This window comes from Suncus etruscus, chromosome 5, assembly GCF_024139225.1.
Source record: "Suncus etruscus isolate mSunEtr1 chromosome 5, mSunEtr1.pri.cur, whole genome shotgun sequence".
NCBI classification, from domain to species: domain Eukaryota; kingdom Metazoa; phylum Chordata; class Mammalia; order Eulipotyphla; family Soricidae; genus Suncus; species Suncus etruscus.
The window spans coordinates 919535-936328 of record NC_064852.1 but is presented as its reverse complement, the minus strand read 5'-3'; the positions used below and the strand labels follow the sequence as shown (position 1 = coordinate 936328).

Here is a 16794-nt window from a genome sequence, read left to right as displayed (position 1 = left end):
TTCTCCACTGTGCTGTCTCCTCGGCCCCCTTGAAATCCTTTCAAAATAAACCCAGAGGTCTGAGCAACAGCACAATGGGGTTCAACCCCAAGCCTGCCAGGAGTGAGTTCTGAGCTTATAGCCAGGAGTAACCCCTGAGCACTCCCATGTACGGTCCCCAAACCCCCCAAAGAAAAAAAGAAATAAAGAATAAAGTAAACACAGGCCAGGTCCCCATTAGGCTATATGTGTGCCTGGAGGCAGTGTACACACACGCGGGGGAGTGTGGAGACACACAGGCATTCTGCCATGCACTCAGAGGAGCACATACTGTACAAGCAAACACAGGTATGAGTCTACGCAGGGACACGTGAGTGATCACATGTGCTCATATGCAACCCTAGTCTACAACTTTCTGTTTCCCCGAACCTCTTCTTTTGAGATGTTAATCCCACCTGGATGGTCAGACCTGCTCACACCTGGGATATAATAAAGAAAAAGTGTGGGTGAGAGAGAGAGAGAGAGAGAGAGAGAGAGAGAGAGAGAGAGAGAGAGAGAGAGAGAGAGAGAGAGAGAGAGAGAGAGAGAGGGAGGGAGGGAGGGAGGGAGGGAGGGAGGGAGGGAGGGAGGGAGGGAGGGAGAGAGAGAGAGAGAGAGAGAGAGAGAGAGAGAGAGAGAGAGAGAGAGAGAGAGCGCATAAACACCATAGAGAGAAGCAGCAAAAAGCAGAGGAAGAGAGATGTGGCTTAGGAGACAGGCCAGTGAGAAGCTGCTTGACAAAGAAAGCAGAAAGACTCATGGCAGAGAAAAGGATGTGAGGAATAAAGTGAGCTGATTCTGATGAGATTAACTGACCGCTTGTGAATTATTTCTCCGCCGTTACCCTGCTTCTTCAGACCTGCCGGCCAAAGGGACTAGAGGCAAGGTGCCCAGGGAGGCCTCACCCAACCCGTGGACCTTACACTTCATACTTTTTTTTGTGGGGGGGGGGGGGGCACACTCGGCAGTGCTCAGGGGTTACTCCTGGCTATCTGCTCAGAAATAGCTCCTGGCAGGCATGGGGGACCATATGGGACGCCGGGATTCAAACCAACCACCTGGGCCCGGAGAGATAGCACAGTGGCGTTTGCCTTGCAAGCAGCCGATCCAGGACCAAAGGTGGTTGGTTCGAATCCCGGTGTCCCATATGGTCCCCCGTGCCTGTCAGGAGCTCTGAGCAGACAGCCAGGAGTGACCCCTGAGCAATGCCGGGTGTGGCCCAAAAACCAAAAAAAAATCAAACCAACCACCTTAGGTCCTAGATCAGCTACTTGCAAGGCAAACGCAGCTGTGCTCTCTCTCCGGCCCCTCTTTTTTGGGTTTTGGGTCACACCCAGCAGCGCTTAGGGGTTCCTCCTGGCTCTACGCTCAGAAATCACCCCTGGCAGGCGTGAAGGACACTGTGGGATGCCGGGATTCGAACCACCATCCTTCTGCATGGAAGGCAAACACCTTACCACCATGCTCTCTCTCTGGTCCCTACACTTCATACTTTTATTTTAATCAACACTCATGTGCTTGTGTGTGCTGTGGGGCGTGGAGTAGTCTGGGGCAGCTCAGCTCAGGGGAGCCCCGTGCAGTCGCAGGCCCGCTGTGGACTGTGCCGCATGTCTCTGAGCATGGCTGGCAGATGGGTGCCTGGGCCAGGGGCTGGTGTGTCTCTGAGCATGGCTGGCAGATGGGTGCCTGGGCCAGGGGCTGGTGTGTCTGGAGCCCGACAAGATAAGGCGCACTCGGACTGGAATGTAAATCAGGCTCCTCATCAATCACATTGTTGAGCTCAGCTGGCAGCACTCGGGGACCATCTTTCTCAGCAAAGGGAGCGGCGAGTGTTTACATTCCGGCTCCAGCCTCTCAGACACTCGGAGGCCAACAGTGCCAGTGGCCCCTGATCCGCAGGCCTGATCAGTGTCCGGCACCGCAGACTCGTCACCACCACCTTGTGATGTGCAGATGCCTCAGCGGGCAGGACCCTGCCCTTCCTGCAAGCTGCCCCGTGGGGCCCGTGTCCATAGGCTCTGGGGGTACCCTGAGAAGTGAGAATTGGCAATTTCCCACGAATATTCGTTTTATTTCTTTAATGGAAGGCAGACAGGAAATGAGCTAACATGATGGGGTGCGAAGGGCGGCATGCAAAGACCTTTTGGGGGGTTGTGTGTGGAAGGGAGAACAGAAAATAATTTTCCCAAACCAGGGTTAAGTCATCTGGAAGATGACCCCCTAAAGTGAGTCATGGCACTTAATGGGCTGGCTGCACTTCCTGCTGCCTACATTTCATGAATTTCTGGAGTAAACACTTATGACATCTTAAAAGACCCAAAGGACATCTGAGACGGTGGCCCAGAGAGGCACAGCATGAAAGCTGCTTTTAATTTTGAGCCCTTGCCACTATTTGAACTTACAGTCATGCATGTACATTTAAAAGGGAAAAAGTAATAAAGCAGGGCTGGACTGACAGCACAGTGCTAGGGCGTTTGCCTTGCATGTGGATGACCCGGGATAGACCCGAGTTCAATCCCAGCATCCCAGATGGTTCCCTGAGCCTGCCAGGGGTGATTTCTGAGCGCAGAGCCAGGAGTAACTCGAGTGCCTCGGAGTGTGACCCAAAAACAAAAACATCAAATGGAGAGAGTTTAAGTTTTGAGTTCTCTTCTAGCTTTCTGGGAACCCAAGAACTCCTCAGCTCCAGGCGGCGTTCACTCCATAAGATGCACAGACATTTCCCCCTGGCCTGCTGACAGTTTAGCTTCTTAAACTGTTCATGGTGAATGTGTCGAAGTTTCCTGAACAAGCAAAGTCGGAAAAACCAACTAGGTTGGAACGCCCCTTCCCTTTTCAATTGTATCCGGCACCATGACAGGTGGAGAAAAGGGGTCATGTGTGTGGAAAGTTTCGGAAGTCCCCAGGGTTGGGACAGGGAGGAGCAAGATGGGTGGGATGTGTGTGGCCCAGACAAGCCCCGGGTGTGGGCGGAGGGAACAGACCCGGAAGAGGCTCTGCTGAGGGTACTGGGGGAGCCAGGTAGGTGGCCAGAGTGGCTCCGTGGAGCCCGAAACACCTTTCCCAGCTTATCTCTCTTTTCTTGAGGCATAGATATGGCAGCCACACTGCTGCAGACTCCGTGTGCCATGCCTATGTTTACAGAGCAGGGAGAAGACGAGAGAGGCCCTGGGTCTCCTAGGCAGACCCCCAGGTCTCCCCATCTCAAATAGGTGAGGCTGTGGGGGACAGTGGGTGCACACGCTTGGGAAATCCCCCCACCCACCCACACCCTTTTCCACCCTTAATCCTTCAGGGTGGATCTGACAAAGGGCGTCTCCATCCTCCACTGCCGGAGCCTAGACAGGAGTGATGGAGCCTAAGAGAACTGAACCTTTTCATGGCTGCAGAGTAGGAGGAGGCAGCCTGGAGGAGAGAAAGAATTAGAACCGGCTGGTACCTTCCCCCACATCCTAAGAAGCAGAGAGCTCATTGGAGGAAAACCAGGAATGCAAGGAGAGTTTTCCTGAGATCCAGGGTTTTTGTTAGGAAGTGCCAGACCATAACCTGGCATGGAGAGTAGGGAGGGACCTGGTTTATCCAACATCGCCACCCCTTCATCTGCAGTAGTACAAATCGCAGCATCATGAGAGAGTGAGAGTGAGAGAATGAGCAAGCGAGAGATCGAGAGCGAGAGAGAGAGAGAGAGAGAGAGAGAGAGAGAGAGAGAGAGAGAGAGAGAGAGAGAGAGAGAGAGAGAGAAGTAAAGTGCCTGAGAGACAGGCAGGAGAGGGTGGGTGGGAGAGAAGAGGGCATCAGGGAGGGCAAGAGGGAAACTGTTGACACTAGTTGCAAAACATGTAAACTGGTGAAGGTTGTTATACATTGTATGACTGTAACTCAATCATGGATAACTTTCTCTCTGAAAAAACCTGTTGTACGAACAACCTTGGCATTTAAATAATAATAAAATAGTGTGTGCTGAAAGGAGGTAAAGTGATATGCCATGATACCCCTTCAGAAGCAATATTGCAAACAGTGTCTAAAAGGAATAAAATAAAGGACAAAGAAAGAGACAGCGAGATAAGAGACAGAGGCAGAGAGAAGGAAAACGTCCACCATCGAGGCAGGCAAAGGTGGCAGCGAAGGGCGGAAGGGAAACTGGGAACCTTGGGGAAACATTTTCTAATGTGCCCTGCTGAGGGGTGGTTGGTTGTTGGATATTGTATGACTGAAAAATCATAAACAACTTTGTAACTGAATCTTATATGATTCAATTAAAATTTATAGAAAGTTTGGAGTGGGGTGGGGAGTCAGGAAAGTCACAGGGGAATCTGGTAGCAGGAAATGAGCACGGGTGAAGGGATGGGTGTTGGAACATCGTAGGTCTGAAACTCAACCGGCAACATTTTAAACTCTATATCTCATGGTGATTTAATAAAAAAGGAAAAGAACAGGAAAAAGGGGCCAGAGTGATAGCACAGCCGTAGTAGGGCTTTTGCCTTGCATGCGGCCAACCTGGGGCGAACCTGCGTTCCATTTCCGGTATCCCATTTGGTCCCCCAAGCCTGCCAGGAGTGATTTCTGAGCGCAAAGCTAGGAGTAACCCCTGAGGGCTGCTGGGTGTGGCCCCCAAAACCTAAATAAATAAATACATTTTAAAAAAAGAACAGGGAAAAGAGCAAAGCATTTACAGCAGAATCGCTAGAGGGTAAAAGTTATGAGATTTAAAACCTTGTTTGTTTGTTTGTTTTAAATGACAATAATGGAATGCTCCATTTCTCTTTCCTACCAATCTTTTACTCCTCCCTTAAGGTTCTGTCAGGTTATCAAGGGAAATATGGGAATGAATGTGGTGTTTAAAATTATTATCAGGGCCGAAGAGATAGCACAGCGGTAAGGCATTTGCCTTGCATGCAGAAGGATGGTGGTTCGAATCCCGGCATCCCATATGGTCCCCTGAGCTTGCCGGGGGAGATTTCTGAGCATAGAGCCAGGAGTAGCCCCTGAGCGCTGCCGGGTATGACCCCCCCCAAAAACACAAAACAAAAAAATTATTATTATCAACAACAACAACAACAATAAAAACCCTCCCCTCCCGGCACCCTGTGCAGGCACTGCCATCCGTCCCGCCCTTCAAGAGACTCACTGGTGTCGGATCTGGGCAGGCAAATCTGAGGGCCTTTCCGATCACCTGACCCCCGTGCCTAGTCAGGCCCATCATCCATTGTTCTCTCATTCTCACAGGCTGTGGCTTTCTACCACCACTCACGGCCCCATGGGGACTGTTCAGTGTCTGAAAATGCTCTCCAGAAGGGTGGCAATTGGATGAGGCCACGCATGCACTGCCCGGCACGATCCCCAGCACTGCAAAGAAGTCAACAAAGCCCCTGAGAGAAAGTTACTGAGACCCAAGCAGTAGCAGTAGCTTCCAGAGCTGGCGTGTACAGGTGGGAAGGGTGGAAATAGCCTATTTAGAGGAGATAACAACCATCCCCATTTCCCTCTGTGGACCCCAGCAACAAATCCTGGAACCTGTGGCCCCTGCGGTGAGCTCCTCACACGAGTTCCTGCCAGCCTCTGGGAAGCACCTCCTGGCGGCTGACCCGGCTGCCACTTGGCTCCAAGTACCCCAGTGCACAGGGCAGGACCCCCCAAGCCCCATAATGCGTAGGAGTGAAGTGCCCCAATGCACGGGGACAGAGCCCCCCATGTCCCACAATGCACAGGGGTAGAGACCCCCAAACCCCAGACAGACCCCATGGCTTCACCCCATCAACCAGCTGGGCAGGACAAAGGCTGAACCCTGCTCCCTAGGCCCACGTGTTCACAGGGGACTGACGGTGCTTCCAGGGACTGCACCTTTAGTGCCAAATGCCGGAAAGCAAGGAGTGCGTTCGGCGAGTGTGCACAAGGCCTGGCAATCTGCAGAGACCACTAGCCTCTTTGGCTCTGCAGTTGGTGCTGCTACAAGTGCCCCCACTTTCTTCCCAGGGAGGCCACGACGGGCGTGCCTTGGCGGTGATCCCCCGCCCCATCCCCAATGGACAAGGTGGCACGGGAACCCTTTGCCTCTCCGGGGAACCCTTTGCCTCTCCGAGTCTCAAACCCACAAGCCTTGGTCCTGCACCAACTTTCCGCAGCACCTCACGCTCATGCGCTATTTTGCAGCTCACAGAGCATTTTTGCATACGTGATATAATTAAACCCAAATCGCTGTGGACAGCCAGAGATATTGGCCCAGACGGAATAGGAGATATTTTGTGTGACCCCCAGCTGAGGGGGTTGGGAGAAAAAGAACAAAAAAGGAAAAGCCACACCTGAACTCCCTTGCTAGTGAGGAATTCTACTCCTGCCAGCAGCCACTGTGCCGGCCAGGGAAGCTCTTTGCCAATTCCTCTCTTCCCTGACCTCTAAATCTCCTTTTTACTCATCGACGAGATGTTTGTTTCCGAGTGAAATTCTGCAAGTGTAAGTACGTGAGCTTTCTGTTTGGAATTGTTGGTAAGAAATCAAGCTGAGTGATGGGGCCTGGAATCAGCTCAGTGGTTCCTCTCTAGGTACTGGAACGTTCCCTCCCCCGGGGGCTCGAAGCCCAGCACAAGAAGCCAGTTCCTCCACTCTTGGGGCGCTGCACTTCCTGAATCCCTGACTGACTGCTGCTGCTGGTTCCCCCAAACTCCTTACTTCCCCCTTGGACACTGGCCTTGAAGCTGGCGTCTCAAAGGGGCCCATAGTAGAAGCCAGGCAAGGTGTGTGTGTGTGTGTGTGTAGGGGGGCACATTTAGTCTCTTGAAACGGCCAGGAGGGAGGCAGGGGCTGCTCTGCTATGCCACAGATGCGCTGGCCATTCCTTAGCCAGATGGTCTCAGCCCCTGGGGACTCTGTCTCCCCTGTGGGGTGCGGTGAGTGACGTCTGTAAGGGGTGGGAAAGGCTTTTCCAATGAGGTGCTGGTGGCCCTCACACTTTATGCACCCCTCCACCCCTCATCTTTGCCTTGCCTCTCTTTGCCCAAAGCATCTTCCCACCATGTTTCATGGCCCACTTTGATTACAGGTTGCTGAAAGCTTGGCTCCTCCTCAAACTGTCCTGAGGAATCTGCCCCCAACCCCCTCAGTTACCTGCTACCCCAATTGTCTGGAGGTTAAATGACCTGATTTCCTCAGGTTACAGGAGGACAATCAGAGAGGTGAGGGAACTGACTGGGTCCTCCTGGGACAGGGTGGGGGGCTCTTCCCTATGTATTGTGGGATTTGGGGGGCTCTGCCCCTGTGCATTGTGGGGCTGGGGGGGCACTGTCCGTGTGCATTGGGGCACTTTACTCTTATGCATTGTGGGGTTTGGGAGGCTCTGCCCTGTGCATTGTGGGGGTCTGGGGGGCTCTGCCCCTCTGCATTGGAGCGCGTTATACCCTTATGCATCGTGAGGTTTGGAGCCTCTACCCCTGTGCATTGTTTGGGGGGCTCTGCCCCTGTGCATTGTGGGGCTTGGGGACACTGTCCCTGTGCATTGAGCACTTTACTCCTATGTATTATGGGGTTTGGGGGCTCTGCCCCTGTACACTTTGAGCCAAGCCATTCACTGGCTTCAGTTTCAATGCTGACAGGGCATCTTTCCAGAAGTTTTGGGAAGGAATGGCTATTGATCCATGCTAACTCCCCTCAAAGCACACTGCAGGAGGCTGCCCTACCCACCAGGCCCAGGTTCCCGCAGGGCTCAGCCTCTTGCCCAAGGCCACACTACAGGATGGTGGAGGTGCCAGTCACCCACCTCTTGCTGCCCACCAGAGGAAGACGGGAAAGCCAGAGCCTGGTTCCCCACTCCCCACCCCCAGTTCTGGAAAGCCAGAGCCTCACTGCAGCCCCACCTGGCTGGGAAGCGGAGGGGCTGGGCACAATTCGAGCCTTCTAGCCACAAGGACTCCTCCGCCTCTGTCCTTGGCTCAGCGCAAGATTTGTCAGCGCCACGAAAGAAACAGAGATGGGTGCCGGCTGTAGTCAGGGTCCCCGGGGTCTCTCTGCCGTCGTCACCCTCAGCACCCTCGCACGATCATGTGCAGGATGATCTTGCGAGCATGTGTGACTGACCAGGTGGGCAAAGAGCCACCTTCTCCCTGCCCGTGCACACAAGCCACTGGGGTGACCTTGTCTCCTTTACTTCCTACTCTGAGCCTTGAGCTCTACCGCCCCTGTGGGGCCTTGAGGTGCTGCTGGTGCCAGGGTGTCCGGCTGGGGTCTGGCACAGGGGAGGCGTCCCCGCCCCAAATCTGAGCTTCCTTCATTATTGCCTGGAAGACACTGGGAGGGGCGGAGGGCAATCCTGGGTGGGGGGACAGAACTCCTGTAAGACCCTCAGTTAGAAATGGGGGAAATCTGACAGGGTGAGCCCACCTGCCAAGGTAGGTTAGCTAGCGTTGTCCTCTGCCCCCCACCCCCAGTTTTGCACTTAGGAAATTATAGAAGACCCTCAGGAAAGAAGGGTGTGAGGGAGCCCCTTGTCACCCCCACAGCCCTGCTGTCACAGGAAGAGGAGCTGGGGAGGCAGCGGGGTGGCAGGGCAGGAGACTGAACGTGGGTTCCAGCTTGACTCCCATTAGCAATGTCACTTTGGAGCACAAATGAGAGAGAAGAGAAAATGCTCCTTTCTGTGAGAGTTTATTTTTGTCACTTTGTCATAGAGAAATCACAGCCCTGGGGGCACCTGAGCCGCACAGAATTACCCAAAACATTAACATGCAAATTGCCTTCTTTAGAGAAAGTAATGTTATGAGCGCCCCAAAATGGTCCCTCTCACTGCATTCCCGGGCTGGGTCCTGCTGGGAGCCCAGGAGGGGGTGGGTACCCTTGGTGGCGGTGGGGTTCTGCCCAGGGAGAGTCAGGGAGGGGCCTGGCTTGCTGAGGACCCCACCTCCCTCTCAGCTTGGGACCACACTGCGTCATAGTGGATCCCGTCATAGTGGACCCGCTCGCTCACTCAGCACCCAAGGGAGGAAGAGGAAGGAGCTGGGCCCCCAGCTTGGCTCACCAGTGAGCCCCAGGCCTCAGGTGGACTTGTGGGGTCAGATACAGCACCATCAAAGGCCAATTTATGACCCATAGGAAATGGATCAGAACTCAGAAGGGGGGCCAGAGCAATAGCACAGCGGTAGGACGTTTGCCTTGCAAGCAGCCGATCCAGGACACAGGGCACTTCCAATCCTGGCATCCCATATGGTCCCCCGAGCCTGCCAGGAGTGATTTCTGAGTGTAGAGCCAGGAGTAACCTCTGAACAATGCCAGGTGTGAGCCCCACAAAAACAACAACAACAACAAAAAGAACTCAGAAGACATTGACACAGCATGGCAGAAACAGGGCTGTGTCAGGGCACAGGAAGGTCTCATGGGGGTCTGGCTGGGGAGGTCACAGAATGAAGCAGCAGGGCTCAGTTCTGTCCAGCACGAAGCCCCGGTCTCTCGCTGCCACCCCCCCCAGAACAGCAGGTTACGTGAGGGCTGCGCTTACATAAGGCTCCCACCCCCCCCCCCTGCACAGATGTGCTCCCCGGAAATCGTGGGAGAGACACCTACTGATAGCAAGAAGAAAGAACCCCGGTCATGTCAGGTCATGTCAGGTCTCAGGGATCTTAGGTGCTCTTCCTGCCCTGCCCCACCCCTGGCTTCTAGGGTCTCCTGCTGTGGCCACTCCCTCACATCCTGAGGTGTCCTCCATGGATACCTCGTCTGTGAATGCTTTCCCCATGTCCTGAGGTGGCCTTGGTGGACACCTCCCCACTTATGGACATTCCCACGAGTCCTGAGATGGCTTCAGGGGGTGACGCAGGCATGGGAAAGTTTCCCACAGTCCCAGGAGCTGTGAGAAAGGGGAAACGTGGCCCCTTCAAAGGTGCCCAGAGCCCCCACAGAGCCCAGGCAAGCACTTTCTAGACCAGGGATTCCAAGCTGGGCGCTTTCCAGATGGGGGTGGAGGGTCCGAGAGCTCATTATTGAGGGAAGGGTGGTCTGGCCCTTCCCACAGGTACCACAGGCCAGCAGGGTCACCCTTCCTGCCCACTGCTGTGCCGACCAAACACTTCATGTCTTCAGACATGTCCCAACGTTCCAGATGGAGACGGGCTGCGCATTGAGAGTCACTGGGGCACGCATCCCTTGGGGAAGGCCACCCGAAGGCTCAGTCTCTCCCACAGAGGCGGGCCTCCCCACTTGTTCCTACCATCTCCCCTCACCCCTGGGCCCAAGAGTGGAGCGGCGTCTGGGTTTCATTGTATATGTGTGGAAGGCTCCCCAGAGTCTGAATCTGCTCCTGGGAAACTCTGGGGGCCACCATGGGAGAGGGAGAGGGAGGTTGGAAGCTGATGGGGAACGGGAAGTTCTCCCACTGCTAGGCCTCAAAGAGGCCCTCACCTGGACAACCAGGCTCCAGGAAGTGGAGTCTGAGGCCTCTGAGTTTACCCTGTTCTCTCTCCTCCCCATCTCCTCTCTTGCAAACACTCTCTCTCTCTCTCTCTCTCTCTCTCTCTCTCTCTCTCTCTCTCTCTCTCTCTCTCTCTCTCTCTCTCTCTCTCACACACACACACACACACACACACACACACACACACACACACACACACACACGAATGCACCTAGAGATGAGAGACAGCACAGGTAGTTCCAAGGTCATTTTCTTGCCTAGAGTCAGAGGTTGGCCCAGGTGATGCCTCTGGTTTTTCCTTCACACCAGGGAACATGATGAAACCAGGATTCACCAGGAATTCATTCCACAGGAGATAAAAATTTCAGAAAGGGCTGGCAGGGGAAACTGCCTTTGGAACGCTTGTGACAAGGCCGATCTCTCAAAGGCTGTCAGAGTCTGAAGGTGAGGGTTTTCCTCAGTGACCTGCACTCCTGGAGCCTCTCCCACCCCACACTCTGTTCCCAAAGAGCTTTTCAAAAACACCGTGCAGAAAAGCCGTCTGTATTCCAGTGTTCATTGCAGCACTATTCACAACAGGCAGAATCTGGAAATAACCCAAGTGCCTGAGAACAGATGCATGGATAAAAACAAACAAACAAACAACTGTGGTACATCTACACAATGAAAAACTATGCAGCTGTTAGAAGAAATTTGCTTATACATGGATGGATATGGAGAGGATTATGCTGAGCTAAATGAGTCATAAGGAGAGAGAGCCATAGAATAATGACACTCGTTTGTGGAATATAAGAAAAAGATAGTATGATAATAATATCCAAGGATGATAGGGAGGAGGGCTGGGAGGACTGGTCCAGATATAAAGTTGACACAGAGTGGTTCATGCAGTTAAGGCAGAGAAGGGGCCACCGTGACACTGAGCGTTGGCAATTGTTGGTGTACCTAGCTGAGACCCTGAATTTGTGGGCCAGAAAGTACAGTGTGGGTGATGCACTTGCCTTGCACGAAGCTGACCATATGGGCGTCCTATATGGTACCCCAAAACTCACCAGGAGTGATCCCTGAGCACAAAGACAGGAGTAAGCAGAGCCAGGTGTGGCTCCAAAATAAAACAAAAACCCACAAATGAATAAAAGTCTATTAAAAGACAAAAGGGGGGGGGGATTCCATATCCCAAAAAAGACAAAGAAATCAGGAAGACCCAGATAGCATACGGGTTCTGAACAAGGAATTCAAAATGATGAATATTCACACAGTGAGGTTATGCAAAAGAGCAGGCAGTATTCAAGAACAGATGGTGGCTAGAAGGGGAGACGAGAAACTCCTGAGAAGAATCCAAAGCAAATGCTAGGAACAAAGAGCACTAAAAGCGAGGTGTCGGGGGCCGAGTGGTAGCACAGCAGTGGGGCGTTTGCCTTGCATGTGGCTGACCCAGGACAGACCAGGGTTCGATCCCTGGTGTCCCATATGGTCCCCTGAGCCAGGAGCGCTATTTCTGAGCGCGTAGGAGTAACCTCTGAGCATCATCAGGTGTGACCCAAAACGAGAGAGAGAGAGAGAGAGAGAGAGAGGGAGGGAGAGAGAGAGAGAGAGAGAGAGAGAGAGAGAATAAAAATGTAATCATCTAAACTGCTCAAACCAGAGGAAAAAAAAAGAAAGAAAAAAGAAAAAGGAAAAGGACAATAAAAAGGAACAAACAAAAGCCATAGGAGTGGGCCCGAAGAGATAGCACAGCGGCGTTTGCCTTGCAAGCAGCCGATCCAGGACCAAAGGTGGTTGGTTCGAATCCTGGTGTCCCATATGGTCCCCCGTGCCTGCCAGGAGCTATTTCTGAGCAGACAGCCAGGAGGAACCCCTGAGCATCACCGGGTGTGGCCCAAAAAACAAAACAAAAATAATACCATTTTAAATATAAGTGGTTTAAATATGTCAAATTGAAAGTCAGAAGTTGCTACAGGGGATTTGAAAAATCTTACTAAAGGCTGTTTATAAGAAATTAGCTTTAGACATAAAAAAATACAAAGCAAAAGGATGAAAGAAAGGTTTCATATTCCAATAACAACCAAAAGGAAGGGACTATACTAATTTCAGACAAATCCAACTGAGGTCAGGAATGATCAGGGATATTCTTCAAGAAGTCTTAGCAGGGGCCGGAGCCATAGCACAGTGGTAGGGCCTGTGCCTTACATACAGCTGACCCAGGACAGACCTCAGTTGGATCCCTGGCATCCCATATGGTCCCCCAAGCCAGGAGCAATTTCTGAGCACATAGCTAGGAGTAACTCCTTAGTGTCACCGGGTGTGGTTCAAAAACAGACAAATAACAACAACAAACAAACAAAAAGAAGCCTTAGCAATAATGACAATAATAATAATAATGATAGAAGACCATCAGTGGATTGGAGCCATAGCACAGTGGGTAAAGCATTAGCCCTGCATGTAGCCAGACTCTATCCCCAGCACCCCATATGGTCCCTTGAACTCCACTAAGAATGATCCCAGAGCACAGAGCCAGGTGTAAGTACTGAGCACTACCAGGAGTGTCCCAAAACAAAGCAAAACAAAGATGGCAATCAATACAATTAATTACTGGTATTATGAAGAAAAAAATCAATGAAAGTCATAAGCCTCCAGTCAAGCAAAAAGAGAATACTACACTGAGATTAGTAATCAAGAATGAGTAATATCAAATAGGCTCCATCACTACTGATCCCATGGATATTAACAGAATAATAGAGAAGTATGATGAATAATGGTATGTACAGACTTGATGACTTAGATGAAATGAAGATGTCACTCAATGAAGATGTGACTCAAAAGACAATTTACCAAATTTATATGAGGAGAAACCAGCAGCTTAGCGCGTCTACTAAGGGTATTTTTGTCAATAGTTAAAAGAGCCTGATGATATCACTCACAGGTTCCACCAAATACTTAAGAAAGAAGTGGTACCCACTATCTATGCTCTCTTCTGGACGTAGAAGCTGAGTGAGCAATTCTCAACTCATCCCATAAGCCAACATTAGGGCGGTACCAAAACTGGATTACTGGCACCGCTGGAAAGGAACACCACAGACCTGTATCTCCCACGAACACAAATGTAAAAATCCCCAACAGAAAACTAGCAAATCAAATCTAACAGTGAATTAGAGAATTGCAGACCATGACAAATGGGATTTAGTCCAGCTACACAAGGCTGCTTTGACATGGAAAAAAAGCAGCTAATGCAATCGGCCACATCAGTATGCTAATGGAAGAAATGTATATCATATGATGGTATCTGTGGCTATAGATTAAGGATCTGATTATAAGCCTATGGCCATAAGCTAGGAATATAAGGAGATTTTCTCCACTTCATAAATCATATCTACCCCCAAAATTTCCATTAGTTTCATAGTTAGTAGTGGGAAGCCAGAGCAAGGCTGGGACGCCCTTCTCACCAGTCCTGCCCAGTATAAGACAAGAACAAAATAGGAATACAGATTGGGAATGAAGAAATAAAATGGTCTTTCTCCTCAAATTACATGATTTTGCCCCAACAATTGGTAACAAAAAAATCTCTCCTGGAACTTACAATTGATTACACACCACACACACACACACACACACACACACACACACACACACACACACACACACACACGTTTACAGGATGCAAGAAATTTATATAAAAATCCACTACCTTCCTATCTACCAGCAACAAAGAATTAGAATGTGAAATTTCACAACACAGCACCACTTCTGTTAGCAACCAGAATAAAATACTTTGGTATGAATCTAACTGCATATGCACAAGATTTATATGGGGATAACTGCAAAACTCAGATGAAATAAATAAAAGATGATCTAAACAAATGGTGAGATATTTCATGTTCCCTGACAGGGAGACTCAATAGTGCTGTCAGTTCTTCCTGCCTCGAGGCAGATTCAGCAAATTCCACGTAAAAGAACCAGCAAGCTCACGTGTGGGTATCGACCAACTGATTCTAAAATTTATATGGCAAATTATAAGACTAGACAGGCCAACACAATTCTGAGAAAGAGAAGAGGCAAGGATTCAGTCTACCCAGCAGCAAAACTTAGCAGGAATGTATAATAGCCACAGCAAAGGGATAATAATCACAAATGTATGATGATCACAGCAAAGACAAAGGGACAGACAAACAGATCAATGGGAACAGTACAGAGAGTCCAGAAATAGACTCACACAAATGTAATCAACTGCTCCTTGTATCAGGAACAAAGGAGGTGTAGTGAAAAGAGCAGAATATTTTTAATAAATGATGCTAGAACAACTGGGCATCCATGAAAGAAAGAAAGAAGGAAGGAAGGAAGAAAGGAAGGAAGGAAGGAAGGAAGGAAGGAAGGAAGGAAGGAAGGAAGGAAGGAAGGAAAAGAGAGAAAGAGAGAAAGAGAGAAAGGAAGGAAAGACAGAAAAAGAGAAAGAGAGAGGGAAGGAAGAGAGAGAAAGAAGGAAGGAAGGAAGGAAGGAAGGAAGGAAGGAAGGAAGGAAGGAAAGAGAAGGAAGGAACCAGAAGGAAGGAAAGAAAGAGAGGAAAGAAGAGAGGGAAGAGTAAAGGAAGGGAGGGAAAGAGAAGGAAAATGAAGAGATGATTAAACATCATCTGATGTGATTTATCAAATATTCCTAAGCATTAGGCCAGAAGCAAGAAAAAGTTATATCCAAACAAAACACACTCCCGTTTACAGCAGTGTTATTTTTAATCTCTAAAAATTGGAAGCAGTCTAGATGACCTTCAATAGGTGAATTATAGAAAGCTATTTAAACATACCAAATCAGCTATTATTCAGAAGCAAAATAAATGAGCTACTGAGTCTCTCTCTCTCTCTCTCTCTCTCTCTCTCTCTCTCTCTCTCACACACACACACACACACACACACACACACATACACACACACACACACACACACACACACACACACACACACGACATGAAGGAACCTTAAATGCAGAGTCAGGTGAAAGAAACAGCCAGAGAGCTGCACACTATTATTCCAATCATACAATAGTTTGCAAAAGGCAAAAACTAGAGACAAGGAAAAATCTTGGCAGTCGCCAGATACTGGGGGAGGTGGGGACTGGGGAGGGGTCTGGGGATGCATAGGCTACACACAGCAATCTTTGAGGACCCTGGACATATTCTGCGGAATAAAGTGATGTGACACACTTGTCCAAACACGTGGGAATGTCCAACACTGGGCTGAACCTTGGGGTGAATTCGAATGCAAACGACCGGCTCCTTACGGATGTTCATTAGCTGTAACGAACAGACTGCTCTGACTCAAGGCCGTTTTAGGGAAAATCATGTTGTATGTTCACAACTGTGCAGTGTGTGTGTGTGTGTCTGTCTGTCCAGGGCAGATGGGAGATAGGGACAGAATTCTCTGCAAGCTCTGCTCCATTTTTTTTTTTTTTCCTGTCAAGCTGACCTGCTTGCGAAAGCCCTATTTGGGGCAGAAGAGAGACCATAGCGGTAGGGCATTTGCCCTACTCAGGACGGACCTGAGTTCAATTCCTGGCATCCCATTTGGTCCCCCAAGCCTTCCGGGGGTGATTTCTGAGCACAGAGCGCCACTGGGTGTGGCTCAAAAACAAAAGCAAAAAAACAAAAAAAGGAAAAAAAAAGAAAAGGCCACATGGGTGCAAATCTTCCTCCTCCTCCTCCTCCTCCTAATTATCATCCTCCTCACCATCTCTAACACACTTGGCCCCTCCCAGGACACCCTCTCCCCTCATCCCCCACGGGACTGCTCCAGGTACATCATGCATAAGGGCGGCTTCCTGAGCATCATTTCCAAGGAGGAAATACCCTGAAAGACATTCCCCACCATTGCAAAGTGGAGAGCGTTCCAGTGGGGGCTGGTTCCAGCCCGTGAAAGCCAGGCAGGCGGCCTATTAGCATAAGTCGACTGAGGGAATTTGGTGAGAGACAGTAATAAACTCCACACCCGCATACGCTCAGCTGGCTGTGGGGGCGGACGGCCCATCCCAGTGGACACACGTTGGTGGGTGCCGGGCACAGGCAGAGGCCGTGGCTCTAGGACAGGAGGTGACTCTCACTGAGGGGTGGATGGCAACTCTCCCCTTACCCCTACCCCTGCCACCCACTAGTGTCTGTTAGCACAGGGAGGCCGGGCCAGGCTGGGTTCTGCTTCTGAGGCAGACGCCAAGGGAGCTGGCACTGAGGGGGCAGGGTCTCATGGGAGAAGCCAGTGCAGCCCACCATGGAGGACCACCCCCTCTCTGCCTTGGCTACCTACCACTAGTGCATACGGGGCTAAGGAATCTTCAGTGGGGTGTCTGCTGAGGTGGAGGGGCCTGTTCTGGAGCACCTCCCGGAGCTGGAAGAGGGCAGCTGAGCCGA

The 16794-nt window shown here is 50.8% G+C and overlaps 1 protein-coding gene across 1 annotated transcript in view; it reads right to left on the bottom strand.

Annotated features, from left to right (window-relative positions):
• The window catches only part of TTLL11 (tubulin tyrosine ligase like 11), a 235151-nt gene that overhangs the window by 1205 nt on the left and 217152 nt on the right, over nucleotides 1-16794 (bottom strand). The window lies entirely within an intron of this gene.